This window comes from Bubalus bubalis, chromosome 20 (genome assembly GCF_019923935.1).
Source record: "Bubalus bubalis isolate 160015118507 breed Murrah chromosome 20, NDDB_SH_1, whole genome shotgun sequence".
In the NCBI taxonomy this organism is placed as follows: Eukaryota; Metazoa; Chordata; class Mammalia; order Artiodactyla; family Bovidae; genus Bubalus; species Bubalus bubalis.
The window spans coordinates 42,293,097-42,312,015 of NC_059176.1; the positions used below are offsets into that span (position 1 = coordinate 42,293,097).

Sequence of the window (18,919 nt, forward strand, 5' to 3'; positions counted from 1 at the left end):
TCTTTGTATATGTGCATGGAAGGAAAGAAGAAAGAAAAAGTAGGAGGAAGGCAGGAGATAATCCTTGTGAATAACCTAGTGAAGATTTCTGTGGGTATGTTAGAGGTAGATTTTAGTGCTTATGTGGAAGGAAGGAAGGAAGAAGATAATTCTTGTGGATTATGTATTATAGATACTGATTTCTGTGTATACATTAGTACCAACCTCCTAATTCATACCTGGCCCTTTCCTTTTTTTTCTGAAAGCTTTGTGTTTGAATTTTAGTGTCTCTTGTTGTATGGTAAATTACTTCCCATGTCTTTTTTTTTTTTTTTTTTGGAGAAGGGACGTCATCTGCTATGTTTTCCTATGTTGCTGACTACACTACATATATGATCCTCTAACATCCATCCTTGTCTGGACCAGTGGCATAATTTCATAATTTCATGGTGGTTTTTCATGTCTGAGTAAAAGCCTAATGTATATATGTGCCATATTTCTTTAAGATTTAACCTTCCAGTGGAACGTTTCTTTGGTCTGTGTCTTGGCTATTAGAAGTAGGACTGCAGTGAATGTTGGGGTGCGTGTGTCATTTGACGGATGGATTTTTGTAATACAGGCTCAAGTGTCGGTCTTAATGTCTTAGACTTAGCTCTCTTGAAATTTTTCTTGGTTGCCTGTGGAGGCTGTCCTTTCTAGGGGCTGTTGCCAATGTCCATTCCCACAGACCATGTAGGAGTTTCCATCATCTCCGGGCTCTCTCCCCCATTTACTGTTTGCATACAGCCAAGGTGGCCATTCTGTCAGATGGTATTTGATTACTTGTGATTTTTATTAGGATTCCTATGGTAATCATTAGGGATGGTGAGTATCTTGTGCTGGGACATTTGGGGTCTTTTATTTTATGTTTTTCCTTAAATGGTGTGAGGAAAATGTTATCTGTTCCAATTGGTTTCTTGACAGTTGGTTGTGTTTGGAATTTATTTCTACAATACTGGCCGCAGGTATTTTCCTGAGGGCATCTGTCATTAAGAGTCACACAGTCTTATGAATTGGAGGTGCTAGGAAGCAAGCGTTTGTCTGAAATGCGGGAGACCTGGGTTCGATCCCTGGGTTGGGAAGATCCCCTGGAGAAGGTAAAGGATACTCACTCCAGTATTCTGGCCTGGAGAATTCCATGAACTTTATAGCCGAAGGAGTCCCAAAGAGTCAGACTGGACTGAGTGACTTTCACTTTCAGGAAGCAAGCATGGGCAACATATAGTTACAGGAATTGTCCACAAGGGAGCAGCACTTCTTCAGGCTCAACTGTGATTCCAAGCAACCAGAGCCTTCAGGAAAGTCGCCTTCCTTTTGGGTGAATTAGAGGGGACTGTGCCTGAGCAAACACCCAAAGACTTAAGTCTCACTATTTCTTCCCCCAAAACTCAATCCCTCCCCTCCAGACTTATCTCACTGCTCCCTGCTGAGGGACCTGGGAGGCTGCCCTCTCAGGAAGGAGGCTTTAGCTGGGGACCCCAGCACCCAGGGGCCCTGGATACTTGGTGACTTTACCCTGTATCCTTGAGGCCACAAGATCAGGCACCATTGTTGGGGTGTAATAGGGATTGTGGTTCCAGCCAAGGCAAGCCAGGTAAAACAGTTTTAAGAGACATCACAATGAAGGGCCCCAGTCTAGCCATGGGACTCAACACCACCCAGGTTCCAGGGATCAGATACTGTTCCAAATTAGAGAGGTTGAGGGAGTCAACTAGGCTGTACTTTTCGTTTCTTTTCTTTACTCTCATGCTGATGCTATTTTCAAGTATAGCTGATTTGCCTTTTTGTGGTTGTCCTCAGTGTATGATGGACTGATATAGTTATGGCATATACATACAGTGTATTTGCACTTTTTTATTCTTTTGCCATAGAGGTTATTGAACAAGGTTGAGTAAACTTCTCTGTATTGAACATCAGTTTCCTCTGGAATATCTATTAGAGATACAGATTTTTTTGTACATGTGTAAGTAACGAAGCAGATACTATTGTTGGATTATCTATTACATATACATATTTAGATGTATGTGTTAGAGATAAGTGTTTCTGCATATATGTGTGTGGTAGGAAGGAAAGAAGTCAAGAGATAAACCTTGTAGAAAATTCATACACATACATATTTGTGTGAGTATGTTATGGATACAAAATTTAGTGCCTTTGTGGAAGGAGAGTGAAAAAGCTGGCTTAAAATTCAACATTCAAAAAACAAAGATCATGGCATCCAGTCCCATCACTTCATGGCAAATAAGTGGGGAAACAATGGAAACAGTGACAGACTTATTTTCTTAGGCCCCAAAATCACTACAGATGGTGACTGCAACCATGAAATTAAAAGACTGTTGCTCCTTGAAAGAAAATATATAACAAACCTAGGCAGCATGTTAAAAAGCAGAGACTATACTTTGCTGACAAAGATCCGTCTAGTCAAAGCTATGATTTTTTCCAGGAGTCATATATGGATGTGAGAGTTGGACCGTAAAGAAAGCTGAGCACCGAAGAATTGATGCTTTTGAACTATGGTGTTGGAGAAGACTCTAGAGAGTCCCTTGGACTGCAAGGAGATCAAACCAGTCAATCCTAAAGGAAATCAATCCTGAATGTTCATTGGAAGGACTGATGCTGAAGCTGAAGCTCCAATACTTTGACCACCTGATGCAAAGAACTGACTCTTTAAGAAAGACCCTGATGCTGGGAAAGATTGAAGGCAGGAGGAGAAGGGGATGACAGAGGATGAGATGGTTGGATGGCATCACCAACTCAATGGACATGAGTTTAAGCAAGCTCCAGGAGTTGATGATGGACAGGAAGGCCTGGCATGCTGCAGTCCATAGACTCGCAAAGAGTCAGACATGACTGAGCGACTGAACTGAACTGATGTGAAAAGGAAGAAGGAAGGAGATAATCTTTCCAGATTATCTGTTACAACTACAGATTTCTGTGTATACATTAGTACTGACCTCTTAATTCATCCCTGGACCTTTCGTTTTGAGGATTTTTTGGGAATTCTTTGTGTTTGAATCTCAGAGTCTCTTTTTATGTTGTAAATTACTTACTGTGTATCTCTCTTTTTTAAATTTTGCCTAGAAGGGACATCATCTGCTATTCCTCTGTTGCTGATTTAGCTTAGTTTATGATCCTCCAAGGTTCCTCCTTGTGGGAACCACTGGCATAATTTCATGGCAGTTTTTCAGGTCTGAGTAATACTCCATTGTATATACGTACCATATTTCTTTAAGATTTAGTCTTTCTATGGAATGTTTCTTTGGTCTGTGACTTGCCTATTGGAAGTAGCACTGAAGTGAACGTTGGGGTGCAAGTGTCATTTGAATGATCTTTTTCATAACATAGGCCCAGGTGTGGGTATTAAAATCCTAGGCTTAGTTCTCTTGAAATTTTTCATTGTTGCCTGTGCAGGCTGTCCTTTCTAGGGGCTGTTGCCAATGTCCATTCCCATGGAGCATGTAGGGGGATTCCATCATCTCTCAGCTCTTTCCCTCATTTACTGTTTCCATACAGTCAAAATAACCATTCTCTCAGATGGAATTTGATTTCTTGTTGTCATTTTGATTGGTATTCCTCCTGTGATAAATAGGGATGCTGAGCATCTTGTCCCATGATCATTCAGTAGTTTTTCTTTCTTTTTTCCTTAAAGGGTGTGAGGAAAACTGACCTTTGAAACTGGCTTCTTGAAAGTCAGTTGTGTTTGGAATTTATGTCTGCAATACCTGCCGTAGGACGTTTTCTGATGGCAGCTATCATTAACAGCCCCTTGCGCCTCGTGAACTGGAGATGCCAATAAACACCTGCATTTAAGTTGTAGTTATAGAAAATGTCCACAAGGCGGCAGTACTTTTTCATGTCCAACTCTGGTTCCATCTGCAACCAGAGCCTTAGGGAAAGTAGGTTTCCTGTTGGGTGAATTAGAGTGGAATGTGCCTGAGCAAACACTCAAGGGCCTGTATCTCACTACTTCTTCCTCCTAAAGCTTCACCCCTCCTCTCCAAACTCATCAGTACCTGGGGAACGGCTCCCTGGTGGGTGCTTAGGAGGCTGCCTTCTCAGGAAGGAGGCTTCAAAGCTGGGGTTCCAGCACCAGGGCCCTGGATACTTGGTGACTTTACCCTGGCCCTCAAAGCCAGAGGGTTGGGCCACCATTGTTGGAATGCACTAGGGATTCTGGTCCCAGTCAGATCAAACCAGACAGTATAGGTTTAAGAGGAGTCTCTACAAAGGGCACTCTGCCAGGCTGTCTTGACCCCACCCCAGTCCAGCCCTGGGACTCAAGCCTACTCAGATTCCAGTGATGGGATAGCAGCCCAAGTCACGGTGGTCAAAGGGAATAAACCAAGCATTATTTTTCTTTCCTTTAATCTCATGCTGATGCTATGCTAAAGTATACTCAATTTGCAGTTTTGTGCTTGTCCTAAGTGTACAATACCAGGACTTCCCTGGTGGCTTAGATGGTAAAGCGTCTGTCTGCAATGCGGGAGACCTGGGTTTGATCCCTGGGTCGGGAAGATTCCCTGGAGAAGGAAATGGCAACCCACTCCAGTAGTCTTGCCTAGAAAATCCCATGGACGGAGGAGCCTGGTGCAGGGTACTGCCCATGGGGTCGCAAAGAGTCGGACACGACTTCACTTTAAGGTACAATGGACTGATTCAGTTATGATGTATATATACAGCATATATACTTTTATTTTTTATTTATTTATTTTTTTAAAATTTTATTTTATTTTTAAACTTTACAATATTGTATTAGTTTTGCCAAATATCGAAATGAATCTGCCATAGGTATACACGTGTTCCCCATCCTGAACCCTCCTCCCTCCTCCCTCCCCATACCATCCCTCTGGGACATCTCAGTGCACCAGCCCCAAGCATCCAGTATCGTGCATCAAACCTGGACTGGCAATTCATTTCATACATGATATTATACGTGTTTAAATGCCATTCTCCCAAATCTTCCCACCCTCTCCCTCTCCAACAGAGTCCATAAGACTGTTCTATACATCAGTGTCTCTTTTGCTGTCTCGTATACAGGGTTATTGTTACCATTTTTCTAAATTCCATATATATGCATTAGTATACTGTATTGGTGTTTTTCTTTCTGGCTTACTTCACTCTGTATAATAGGCTCCAGTTTCATCCACCTCATTAGAACTGATTCAAATGTATTCTTTTTAATGGCTGAGTAATACTCCATTGTGTATATGTACCATAGCGTTCTTATCCATTCATCTGCTGATGGGCATCTAGGTTGCTTCCATGTCCTTGCTATTATAAACAGTGCTGTAATGAACACCGGGGTACACATGTCTCTTTCCCTTCTGGTTTCCTCAGTGTGTATGCCCAGCAGTGGGATTGCTGAATTATAAGGCAGGTCTATTCCCAGTTTTTTAAGGAATCTCCACACTGTTCTCCATAGTGGCTGTACTAGTTTGCATTCCCACCAACAGTGTAAGAGGGTTCCCTTTTCTCCACACCCTCTCCAGCATTTATTGCTTGTAGACTTTTGGATCGCAGCCATTCTGACTGGCGTGAAATGGTACCTCATAGTGGTTTTGATTTGCATTTCTCTGATAATGAGTGATGTTGAGCATCTTTTCATGTGTTTGTTAGCCATCTGTATGTCTTCTTCGGAGAAATGTCTATTTAGTTCTTCAGCCCATTTTTTGATTGGGTCGTTTATTTTTCTGGAGTTGAGGTGCAGGAGTTGCTTGTATACTTTTGAGATTAGTTGTTTGTCAGTTGCTTCATTTGCTATTATTTTCTCCCATTCTGAAGGCTGCCTTTTCACCTTGCTAATAGTTTCCTTTGTTGTGCAGAAGCTTTTAAGTTTAATTAGCTCCCATTTGTTTATTTTTGCTTTTATTTCCAATATTCTGGGAGGTGGGTCATAGAGGATCCTGCTGTGATGTATGTCAGAGAGTGTTTTGCCTATGTTCTCCTCTAGGAGTTTTATAGTTTCTGGTCTTACGTTTAGATCTTTAATCCATTTTGAGTTTATTTTTGTGTATGGTGTTAGAGAGTGTTCTAGTTTCATTCTTCTACAAGTGGTTGACCAGATTTCCCAGCACCACTTGTTAAAGAGATTGTCTTTAATCCATTGTATATTCTTGCCTCCTTTGTCAAAGATAAGGTGTCCATATGTGCGTGGATTTATCTCTGGGCTTTCTATTTTGTTCCATTGATCTGTATTTCTGTCTTTGTGCCAGTACCATACTGTCTTGATAACTGTGGCTTTGTAGTAGAGCCTGAAGTCAGGTAGGTTGATTCCTCCAGTTCCATTCTTCTTTCTCAAGATCGCTTTGGCTATTTGAGGTTTTTTGTATTTCCATACAAATTGTGAAATTATTTGTTCTAGCTCTGTGAAGAATACCGTTGGTAGCTTGATAGGGATTGCATTGAATCTATAAATTGCTTTGGGTAGTATACTCATTTTCACTATATTGACTCTTCCAATCCATGAACATGGTATATTTCTCCATCTATTAGTGTCCTCTTTGATTTCTTTCACCAGTGTTTTATAGTTTTCTATATATAGGTCTTTAGTTTCTTTAGGCAGATATATTCCTAAGTATTTTATTCTTTCTGTTGCAATTGTGAATGGAATTGTTTCCTTAATTTCTTTTTCTGTTTTCTCATTATTAGTGTATAGGAATGCAAGGGATTTCTGGGTGTTGATTTTATATCCTGCAACTTTACTATAATCATTGATTAGTTCTAGTAATTTTATGGTGGAGTCTTTAGGGTTTTCTATGTAGAGGATCATGTCATCTGCAAATAGTGAGAGTTTTACTTCTTCTTTTCCAATTTGGATTCCTTTTATTTTTTTCTGCTCTGATTGCTGTGGCCAAAACTTCCAAAACTATGTTGAATAGTAATGGTGAAAGTGGGCACCCTTGTCTTGTTCCTGACTTTGGAGGAAATGCTTTCAATTTTTCACCATTGAGGATAATGTTTGCTGTGGGTTTATCATATATAGCTTTTATTATGTTGAGGTATGTTCCTTCTATTCCTGCTTTCTGGAGAGTTTTTATCATAAATGGATGTTGAATTTTGTCAAAGGCTTTATCTGCATCTATTGAGATAATCATATGGTTTTTATTTTTCAATTTGTTAATGTGCTGTATTACATTGGTTGATTTGCGGATATTGAAGAATCCTTGCATCCCTGGGATAAAGCCCACTTGGTCATGGTGTATGATCTTTTTAATGTGTTGTTGGATTCTGATTGCTAGAATTTTGTTAAGGATTTTTGCATCTAGGTTCATCAGTGATATTGGCCTGTAGTTTTCTTTTTTTGTGGGATCTTTGTCAGGTTTTGGTATTAGGGTGATGGTGGCCTCATAGAATGAGTTTGGAAGTTTACCTTCCTCTGCTATTTTATGGAATAGTTTGAGCAGGATAGGTGTTAGCTCTTCTCTAAATTTTTGGTAGAATTCAGCTGTGAAGCCGTCTGGACCTGGGCTTTTGTTTGCTGGAAGATTTTTGATTACAGTTTCAATTTCTGTGCTTGTGATGGGTCTGTTAAGATTTTCTATTTCTTCCTGGTCCAGTTTTGGAAAGTTGTACTTTTCTAAGAATTTGTCCATTTCTTCCACGTTGTCCATTTTATTGGCATATAATTGTTGATAGTAGTCTCTTATGATCCTTTGTATTTCTGTGTTGTCTGTTGTGATCTCTCCATTTTCATTTCCAATTTTATGGATTTGATTTTTCTCCCTTTGTTTCTTGATGAGTCTGGCTAATGGTTTGTCAATTTTATTTATCCTTTCAAAGAACCAGCTTTTGGCTTTGTTGATTTTTGCTATGGTCTCTTTTGTTTCTTTTGCATTTATTTCTTCTCTAATTTTTAAGATTTCTTTCCTTCTACTAACCCTGGGGTTCTTCATTTCTTCCTTTTCTAGTTGCCTTAGGTGTAGAGTTAGGTTATTTATTTGACTTTTTTCTTGTTTCTTGAGATATGCCTGTATTGCTATGAACTTTCCCCTTAGGACTGCTTTTACAGTGTCCCACAGGTTTTGGGTTGTTGTGTTTTCATTTTCATTCGTTTCTATGCAAATTTTGATTTCTTTTGTGATTTCTTTTGTGATTTGTTGGTTATTCAGCAGCGTGTTGTTCAGCCTCCATATGTTGGAATTTTTAATAGTTTTTCTCCTGTAATTGAGATCTAATCTTACTGCATTGTGGTCAGAAAAGGTGCTTGGAATGATTTCTATTTTTTTGAATTTACCAAGGCTAGCTTTATGGCCCAGGATGTGATCTATCCTGGAGAAGGTTCCATGTGCGCTTGAGAAAAAGGTGAAATTCATTGTTTTGGGATGAAATGTCCTATAGATATCAATTAGGTCTAACTGGTCTATTGTATCATTTAAAGTTTGTGTTTCCTTGTTAATTTTCTGTGTAGTTGATCTATCCATAGGTGTGAGTGGGGTATTAAAGTCTCCCACTATTATTGTGTTATTGTTAATTTCTCCTTTCATACTTGTTAGCATTTGTCTTACATATTGCGGTGCTCTCATGTTGGGTGCATATATATTTATAATTGTTATATCTTCTTCTTGGATTGATCCTTTGATCATTATGTAGTGTCCATCTTTGTCTCTTTTCACAGCCTTTGTTTTAAAGTCTATTTTATCTGATATGAGTATTGCTACTCCTGCTTTCTTTTGGTCCCTATTTGCATGGAAAATCTTTTTCCAGCCCTTCACTTTCAGTCTGTATGTGTCCCCTGTTTTGAGGTGGGTCTCTTGTAGACAACATATGTAGGGGTCTTGTTTTTGTATCCATTCAGCCAGTCTTTGTCTTTTGGTTGGGGCATTCAACCCATTTACGTTTAAGGTAATTACTGATAAGTATGATCCCGATGCCATTTACTTTATTGTTTTGGGTTCGAATTTATACACCATTTTTGTGTTTCCTGTCTAGAGAATATCCTTTAGTATTTGTTGGAGAGCTGGTTTGGTGGTGCAGAATTCTCTCAGCTTTTGCTTGTCTGAAAAGCTTTTGATTTCTCCTTCATACTTGAATGAGATCCTTGCTGGGTACAATAATCTGGGCTGTAGGTTATTTTCTTTCATCATTTTAAGTATGTCTTGCCATTCCCTCCTGGCTTGAAGAGTTTCTATTGAAAGATCAGCTGTTATCCTTATGGGAATTCCCTTGTGTGTTATTTGTTGTTTTTCCCTTGCTGCTTTTAATATTTGTTCTTTGTGTTTGATCTTTGTTAATTTGATTACTATGTGTCTTGGGGTGTTTCACCTTGGGTTTATCCTGTTTGGGACTCTCTGGGTTTCTTGGACTTGGGTGATTATTTCCTTCCCCATTTTAGGGAAGTTTTCAACTATTATCTCCTCAAGTATTTTCTCATGGTCTTTCTTTTTGTCGTCTTCTTCTGGGACCCCTATGATTCAAATGTCGTAGCGTTTAATATTGTCCTGGAGGTCTCTGAGATTGTCCTCATTTCTTTTAATTCGTTTTTCTTTTATCCTCTCTGATTCATTTATTTCTACCATTCTATCTTCGAATTCACTAATCCTATCTTCTGCCTCTGTTATTCTACTATTTGTTGCCTCCAGAGTGTTTTTAATTTCATTTATTGCTTTATTCATTATATATTGACTCTCTTTTATTTCTTCTAGGTCCTTGTTAAACCTTTCTTGCATCTTCTCACTCCTTGTCTCCAGGCTATTTATCTGTGATTCCATTTTGATTTCAAGATTTTGGATCAATTTCACTATCATTATTTGGAATTCTTTATCAGGTAGATTCCCTATCTCTTCCTCTTTTGTTTGGTTTGGTGGGCTTTTATTCTGTTCCTTTATCTGCTGGCTATTCCTCTGTCTCTTCATCTTGTTTAAATTGCTGAGTTTGGGGTGGCCTTTCTGTATTCTGGCAGTTTGTGGAGTTCTCTTTATTGTGGTGTTTCCTCACTGTGTGTGGGTTTGTACAGGTGGCTTGTCAAGGTTTCTTGGTTAGGGAAGCTTGTGTCGGTGTTCTGGTGGGTGGAGCTGGATTTCTTCTCTCTGGAGTGCAATGAAGTGTCCAGTAATGAGTTATGAGATGTCTATGGTTTTGGGGTGACTTTGGGCAGCCTGTATCTTGGAGCTCAGCGCTGTGTTCCTGTGTTGCTGGGGAATTTGCTTGGTATGTCTTGCTCTGGAACTTGTTGGCCCTTGTGTGGTGCTTGGTTTCAGTGTCGGTATGGAGGTGTTTGATGAGCTCCTGTCAATTAATGTTCCTTGGAGTCAGGAGTTCCCTGGAGTCAGGGTTTGGACTTAAGCCTCCTGCTTCCAGTTATTGGTCTTATTTTTACAGTAGTTTCAAAACTTCTCCTTCTATACAGCACCATTGATAGAACATCTACGTTAAAGATGAAAAGTTTCTCTACCGTGGGGGTCACCCAAAGAGGTTTACAGCGTTACCTCCTTTCGAAGACTTGGGTTGCTTTTCTGGGTGCCTGATGTCCTCTGCCGGCATTCAGAAGTTGTTTTGTGGAATTTACTCGGCGTTTAAATGTTCTTTTGATGAATTTGTGGGGGAGAAAGTGATCTCCCCGTCCTACTCCTCTGCCATCTTAGCTCCTCCAGCATATATACTTTTAAAAAATCCTTGTAAAAAACAGGATCCTTGTACTTTTAAGTCCTTGTGCTTTTAAAAAATCCTTTCACCATAGAGGTTATTGAACAAGGTCGATTAAGGTACTCTGCTGAACATCAGGGGCTTGTGGAACATTAAATTAAAGCTTTTTTTTGTTTATGTGCAAGGAATGAAGGAAGGAGATAATCCTTGTGGATTATCTATTACAGCAACAGATTTTTATGTATATGTTAGAGATAAGTATTTTTGTGTATATGTGCATGGAGGAAGGATGGGAGGAAGGATGGAAGGAAGGCAGGGGATAATTCTTGTGGATTACCTAATACAGATATTGATTTCTCTGGGTATGTTAGAGACAAAGATTGCTGTGCATATGTGGAAGGAAGGAGGTAATTATTTTGAATTCTCTATTACAGATAGAGATTTCTCTGTATATGTTAGAGATACAAATTTCTGTGTATATTTAGAAAGAAGGAAAGAGATAATCCTTCTGGATTATCTATTACAGATTTCTGTGTATATGCTAGCATTGACCTAATTCATTATTTTACTGTCACTTTTTCTTGGAACCTTCTGATTGTGTTTGAATTCTGAGTCACTGTGTTGTACATATGTTCCTTTGTATCTTTTTTTAGTTTTTCCTAAAAATGGCATTATGTGGTATTTTCTTTCTCTGTCTGGTTGACTTCATTTAGTCTATAGTCATCCAAATTATGATAGTTGCATAATTTCATAATTTCAGCAGCCATTTTACATGGCTGAATAAGAGCCCATTGTCTATATATACCACATCTTCTCTAGCCTTTAATCTTTCAAAAGACGTCTTGCTGGTTCTGTATCTTGACTATTGTAAGTAGTACTGCAGTGAGCGCTGGGGTACGTGTGAATTTTTGAATGATGGTTTTCTCAGGATATAGGCCCAGGTATGAGTATGTCATGCCTGAACTCTCATGGGCTGAACTCTCTTGAAATTTTATTTTCTGGCCTATGGAGGCTGTCCTTTCTATGGCTGTTGTCAATGTTCATTCCTACCGACCATTTAAGGGAGTTCCCTCTTCTCCCATCTCTCTCCCACATTTAATATTTGTAGACTTGTGAGGATGGCCATTCTGACAGGTAGGATGTAATTTCTTGTTGTCATTTTGATTGGCATTCCTCCTGTAATATTTAGGGATGTAGAGCATCTTGTCTTGTGGCCATTTGGGTTTTGTTTTTTTTTTTTTTTCTATTAAAGGGTGTGAGGAAAATTTACCTGTTACAGTTGGCGTCTTGAAAGTCAGTTGTGTTTGGAATTTATTTCTGCAATACCCGCCCCAGGACCTTTCTAGTGGGCAGCTGTCGTTAATAGCCCCACAAGCCTTGTGAATTGGAGGTGCTAGTAAGCACCAGTGCTCAATTTGTAGTTATAGGAGATGTCCACAAGGTGGCAGCACTTTTCCATGCCCCATTCTGGTTCCTTGGGCAGTCTGATCCTTAAGGAAAGTCAGCTTCCTGTGCTGTGAATTAGAGTGGAATATGCCTGAGCAACCCCCCAAGGGCTTGTGTCTCACTATTTCTTCCCCCTAAAGCTGCACACCTTCCCTCCAGACCCATCCATACCTGGGCCAGAGCACCTGGTGAGGTGCCTAGGAAGCTGCGCTCTCAGGAAGGAGGCTTGAATTGGGATCCCCAGCACCAACAGACTTGGAGTCTAAGTTACTTTTCCAGGGTTTGAGGCCAGATGGTCAGGCGACCATCCTTTGGTTGAACTAGGGACTCTGGTCCCAGCTGGAGCAAACCAGACGGTACTCAATTAAGGACACCCTGCTCAACTGTTTGACCCCACTACAGGGCAGTCATGGGTTCGAAGGCTGCTCAGACTCCAGGCATGGGTTAGCTGTCCAAGTCAGGGAGGTGGGAGGAAATTAACTAGGCTTTGACTTCCTTTCCTTTTCTTTAATCTAATGCCAATGCTATATGGGAATATAGTTGATTTGTCATTTTTTGCTTGTCATCAGTATACAACCACCTGATTCTGTTATGATACATGATTATATAAAGCATATCTGTTTTTTGTTTTTTTTTTTGGATTGTTTTGCCCTAGATGTTACTGCAGAATTTCAAGCAAAGTTCCCTGTGCTGAACATCAGGTATTTGTGGAGTATCTGTTGGACATACAGATTTCTGTGTTAATGTGGGTGGAATAAAGGAAGGAGATAATCCTTGCAAATTGTCTATTACAGATATAGATTTCTGTGTATATGTTAGAGATGCAGATTTTGTGTTTATGTGGGAGGGAGGAGCAAGGAAGGAGATATTCCTTGTGGATTATCTATTGAAGATACTGATTTACATGTATATGAGGAAGGAAGGAGGTAATCCTTGTGGATTTTCTATTATAGATACAGATTTCTGTGTATATGTTAGAGATACAGATTTCTTTGTATGTATGGAAGAAAGGAATGAAGGTAGGAGATACTCCCTGTGGATTATCTATTACAGATACATATAGCTGTGTATATGTTAGTCACGAATTTCTAATTCATCCCTGGCCCTTCACTTTTTTGTGGAGGGGTGGGGAACACTTTGTGTCTGAATTCTCAGAGTCTCCTTTTGTGTTGTAAATGAGTTCCTTTGCATCTCTTTTATCATCTTGCATAGAAGAGAGGTAGTGTACTATTGTCTTCCCTTGACTGGATGATTTGGTTAGTGTAAGTCAGACCTTCTTCATCATCCATCCCCATGGCAACCAGGGGCACAGTTTCATAATTTCAGTGGCAGTTTTTCATGGCTGAGTAATAGTCCATTGTATACATGTATTGCATCTTCTTTAAGCTTTAATCTGTCAGTGGACATTTTCCTGGGTCTCTGTTTTGTTATTGTAAGTCCTGCTGCAGTGAATATTGCATGATGGTTTTTCAGATATAAGCCCAGGTGTGGGTATGTCAGAATTTAGGCTTAGTTTTTTTTTTTTTTGAAGATCTTTTTCTAGCATGTGGACTCTCTACTTCTAGGGCTGTTGGTAATTTCCATTCCCACTGTGTTGGGTAGATTCCATCACTACCTGACTCTCTCCCACATGTATTGTTGCAGGCTTGTGAGGATGCCATTCTGATAGGTTGGATTTGGTTTCTTGTCATTTTGATTGGCATTTCTCCTGTAACAATTAGGGATGATGAGAATATTGTCCTGTGGCAGTTTGGGTGGTTTTTTTTTTTTTTTTTTCCTAAAAGGATGTGAGGAATATTTACCTTTTCCAGTTGTCTTCTTGACAATCAATTGTGTTTGAAATTTATTTCTGCAATCTCTGCTGCAGGAGCATTTCTGAGGGTATGCATGAGTGCATGCTAAGTCACTTCAGTTGTGTCTGACTCTTTGCAACCCTATGGACCATAGCCCACCAGTTTCCTCTGTCCATGGGATTCTCCAGGCAAGAATACTGGAGTGGGTTATCAAGCCCTCCTCCAGGGGGGGATCTTCCTGACCCAGGGATCAAACCAGCACCTTTAGGTCTCCTGCATTGGCAGGCAGTTCTTTACCACTTTTGCCACCTAGGAAGCCCCAGTAGAATCGTAAAAAGTCATTAACAATTCACCTAGTCATATAGAAAGAGGTCAAGCTGTATCACCAGGGCAGACTATTAAACTTCACATGGAATGGTCAGACTGAAGCCTGAGATGTGGGAAGTATCCATTGACATGGTGGTCTCACCATGTGCCCCCTTGGCGATGACTGTATTGGCTCAGGGAACAGCTTATTGGGTGGTGGACCTTGGTCCCACCACAAGCCTTCCCTTTGAAGGGAGCAGTGCATATCTTTAAAACTGCTCAAAGATGCAAAACAGAGCGCATCGCCTTGAGTTACATGATATCGCATGTCCCTATAGTTAGACTGAGAAGAAAGGGAATAACTAAATATTTAATAAATCCTTATCTGTGAAAAAATTGTGAAGTTGAGATGTTAAACCTAATTTACTTTACACATCTGAAAATTAAAGAATCATCCTATAGTGCTTCTCATTGTTAATTAGAGAAATGCATATCAAAACTTCAATGAGATACTACCTCAAACTGGTCAGAAAGGCCATCATTTAAAAATCTCCAAATAACAAGTGTTGCAGAGGGTGTGGAGAAAGGGAACCCTCCTACACTGTTGCTGGGAATGTAAATTGGTGCAGTCACTGTAGAGAACAGTATGGTGGTTCCTCAAAAACACTAAGAAGAGAGTTAGCATATGATCCAGCAATTCCACTTCTAGCCATACATCCAGACAAAGCAATAATTTGAAAAGACACATGCAGTATTCTAAAAGAATTTGTGCATACCAGCTGCAGATCTGACAAGAAACCTTACTCTCACGTCTGAGATATGAAATTTGTTTTCACATATTGTCTACCATTTTTAGACTCTTGGTTCATACTCCATATAACCACATAGTGTCATAATTAAATCCAATTTGAATTTTAGTTTTACTTTTCAGATGTTTCCCTCCAGAAGCATAGGAGCACTCCCTTTTCTCCAGGTCCTGTTTCCCTGGTATGGCATTTCAGACCTCAAAAACTGTTACTTGTTGAGAAGAATATCAATTTCATTCTAGTTCAGTTTGAAGAGAGAAGCAAAAAATCACTGGACCTATTTTTTCTGTTTTCTTCATGATCGCGGGGCCTATTTTTTCCGTTTTCTTCATGGAGAAAAATGAAACTGTTAGAAGAAAAAGTACCAGTAGCTGACATGCTCTTTGAGTCACTAATTGCTTGCAGGAATTTTTTTTTTCCCCCCAAGTGTGACCTTTCATTCATCTAGCAACAAATAACAGAAGAAAGTAGTTTGAAACGATGGCTTGCTTCTACCTAGAAATTCTAAACCAAAGAAACAACAGAAACTGCAAAATCGGGGTGCCAAGCTTTTAAGAATATTTTAGGTTTTCAAATAACTAGTATGCTTGCAATTACAACAATATATTTTAATTCTTATGAAAACTAAACTTTTCCAGAAGGTTTCCAGTTTGATCACCTCCTGCTGGAAACTTGGGATGCAGGAACCAGGCTGAATCCCGTCTATCTTTACAGGACACTGGGCTGCACTCATCTCCTCTGGATCCTGACCATCATGTGGCCATAGAAATTGGTAACATTGTTGTTTTGCCTGTTGAAGTATTTAATGACATAGATTCTTTCAGTTTTCTGATGTGGGTGAAGTGTGGAGCCCAGTGATGATTTCTTCTTCAAGAAATGTAGATCCTATCCAGCGATGAGAGACCCTGCATGTGGGTGACCTGTGCCTCCTGGGAGACCAGCCCGAGACTAGTTTGAACCTGACCAAGTTCTGTCTACATGGTAGATTTAGACCTCTTTAAGTCCTGTCTACACTGATGATGTTAAGACGAGATGTTTAGACATGTGCTTTTTGCAATGACATTTAGGCCTGATTGTACTCTCTGCCCTGGGACATGGGGACCTGGGTGCAGGCCTGGCCTGGCCTCTGTCTGGGAAACTCCGTGCCTGCATCTGAGCGTCAGCACTCAGATGTCTGGGCTCTGGGGCTGGGGTGGGCTTCTCTGGGAACCGTGCTCTCCCCTGCGTGGGCTTCCCTGGCCCTCCCAGGGGTCAGTGCTGCGGTTGGGCTCCTAGTCTGTTCCCTGCCATGTTCACCTCCCTGGGGCTCATGGAGACCGCTCAGGTGGCTACCTGGTAATCATTCCAATGTTCCAGCACATTCAGGTTGAGTAGGAAGGCAGGGTCACCTGGTGAATTGATTGCAGGGTGCAGGGATTGGGCAAAAAGTCAATGGGCAGCAGGTGAGGTTGCTGCCGTGCTCTCCTTCCAGTCGACTCTCTCCTCCAAAGAGAACAGACCTCCCCGTCTCTCCCAGCCCTGCGTCTGGCGTGTGTTCTCAACGCCTCAGTGGAACAAGAAAGGAGCAGCCCTGCCAGACCCAAGGTAGTGTGTTCAACATTATCATGACAGCTGTAAAAACAGTTAATATCACACAGAACCAAAGGGAAGAGAGGAGGACTTCTCTGGGACAGTGTGGGGACAGGAGACTTATTTCTACCATCCCAGCAGTGACAGGAACCCATTCGTTTCCACCTCTGGGGCCCAACCAGCAGAGACTCGGTGCCCTAACCAAGGGCCGTGGGCCCAGGTGCAGGGTCTGGGGATTGTGTGGGTCTCACCCCTTCCACGTGGGATCCTGTGTACGTGGAGACCACATGTCTGCTCTTTACCTGCAGTGTGTCCAGTCTCCTCTGAGATTCTCAGTGTCTGAGTTGAGAGTGTTGCCCTGATTAATCTGTGGTTCTTTTTCTACTCTTTAACTTTGGCGTTCACAGGAGGTCAGGCATCTTTGGGCGGGTTGCTGCTCTGTATTCTGCTGGTGCTGTCACATTAGTATCAGCACATCACACAGCTCATCATGGGGTCACCGCTGTCTCGTGTCCCCTAGATCGAGCTCAAGTAATTCAATTTGTGATTTGTTATTTTATATTGGAGCAGAGTTGATTTCCAGTGTGTGTTTCTCTTAGGTGTATATGTTATACATAGACATATATCTATCCTTTTATCAATTTTGCCTCATAGGATATTACCATTTTTTTTCCAGTAGAGTTCCCTGTTCTATTCTATAGGTCCTTTTTCATTATCAACTTGATATATATTAGTGTGTATATTTTCATTCCAAACTTGTAATTTATCCCTCCCTTATAACTTTGTTTTGATAATCGTAATTTTGTTTTCTCAGTCTATGAGTCTGTTTCTATTTTGTTCATTAGTTCATTGGTATGAATCTATAGACCCAACCTGTCTGTGATGTCTTAGGATATTTGTCTTTTTGCCTGACTTACCTTACTTAGTATGATAATTTCATGGCACATCTATGCTGCTGTCAAAATCATTATTTTTTCTGTTTTTGACTGAGTAGTATTCCAGTTTATAGATGTACCACGTAGTCTTCATTTTTCTGTCACTGGACATTTTGGTGGATTCTGTGTCTTGGCTGTTGTAAATGGTGCTACCTTGAAAATTGGGGTGCATGTGTCATTTCAAATGAATTTCTCCAGATCTAAGCCTGGGAAGGGATTGCAGGATCATATGATACCTCTATGTTTAGTTTTTCAGGGAACCTCCACGCTGTTTTCCATAGTGGCTTCACTATTTACATTCCCACCGAGACTGTAGGAGGATTCCCCTTCTGTACATCCTCTGCAGTATTATTCTTTGTAGACCTTTTCAATGATGGACATTGTGACCAGTGTGAGGCGATACCTTATTGTAGTTTGATTGGCATTGATTTAATAATTAATGATGTGGAGTATCTTTCCATGTGCTTTTATTATTTTATACCTAATGAGTACAATTTACCTCTTGAAACTGACTTCCTGAAACTTGGCCCTGTCTAGAATTCTTTTCTCCTAACTTACCCCAGGACATTTCTTGAGGGCAGGTGTCGTTTACAGCCCTGTCAGACTTGTGACTATTAAGAGCCCTTCAGCACCTGTTTTATGGCTTCCCTGCTGGCTCAGTGGTAAAGAATAAGCCTGCAAAGCAGGAGACTTGCAAAAGACATTGGTTCAATCCCTGGGTCAGGAAGATCCCCTGGGGAAGGAAATGGCAACCCACTCCAGTATTTTTGCCTGGGAAATGCTATGGACAGAGTGGCCTGATGGGCTGCAGACCATGGGGTCACAAAACAGTTGGACACAACTGAGTAACTAAACAACAACGGCACCTGTTTTAAGGTGTATATATTGATCTGAACCAGCTAATTACTCCCTGCCCCCCTTTCCCTTTTGGCAGCCATAACTTTCTTTCCTAAGTCTGTGAATCTGTTTCTCTTTTGTAATGAAGGTCATTTGTATCCATTTTTAGACTCCACCAGAAGGGATATTCTATGATATCTCTCTTTCCCTGTCTCACTTACTTCACTTAGTATGATGGTCTCTGGTTTCTTCCCTGTAACTGCAAATTGCATGTTTCATCCTTATATATGTCTGAGTAATACTGCTCTGGGTATATGTACCCCATTTCCTGTATCCTTTCATCTGTCCTAGTATACTTAAGTTGCTTCCTTGTCTTGGCTATTGTCATGATCTTTGGAGTGCAAGTGTCTTTTTAAATTTTGGTTTTCTCTGCATCTAATCCTGGATATGAAATTGCTGCATGGCTTGGTACTTCTATGTTTAATTTTTTAAGACCTTCCATAACGTATTCCCTAGTGGGTGTACCATATTATATTCCTACCAACAGTGTACAAGAGTTTCCTTTTTTCACATCCTCTGCAGAATTTATTGCTCTAGGTTTTTTGATACAGCCGTTCTGATCAGTGTT

At 40.5% G+C, this 18,919-nt stretch overlaps 1 long non-coding RNA gene across 10 annotated transcripts in view; it reads left to right on the top strand.

Moving 5' to 3' along the window:
• Nucleotides 1-18,919, top strand: part of LOC123330808 — a 95,561-nt gene that overhangs the window by 45,479 nt on the left and 31,163 nt on the right. For 8 of the 10 annotated variants that reach the window (XR_006640385.1, XR_006640381.1, XR_006640388.1 and 5 more), the window contains 2 exons: nt 15,665-15,722; nt 16,422-16,534. The exons of 1 other annotated variant lie outside the window; for it this stretch is intronic. This is a non-coding gene — a long non-coding RNA (uncharacterized LOC123330808). Of the gene's footprint in view, nt 1-15,588; nt 15,723-16,421; nt 16,535-18,919 lie in introns of all 10 variants that reach the window. One more of the 10 variants, XR_006640380.1, reaches the window with a different exon arrangement.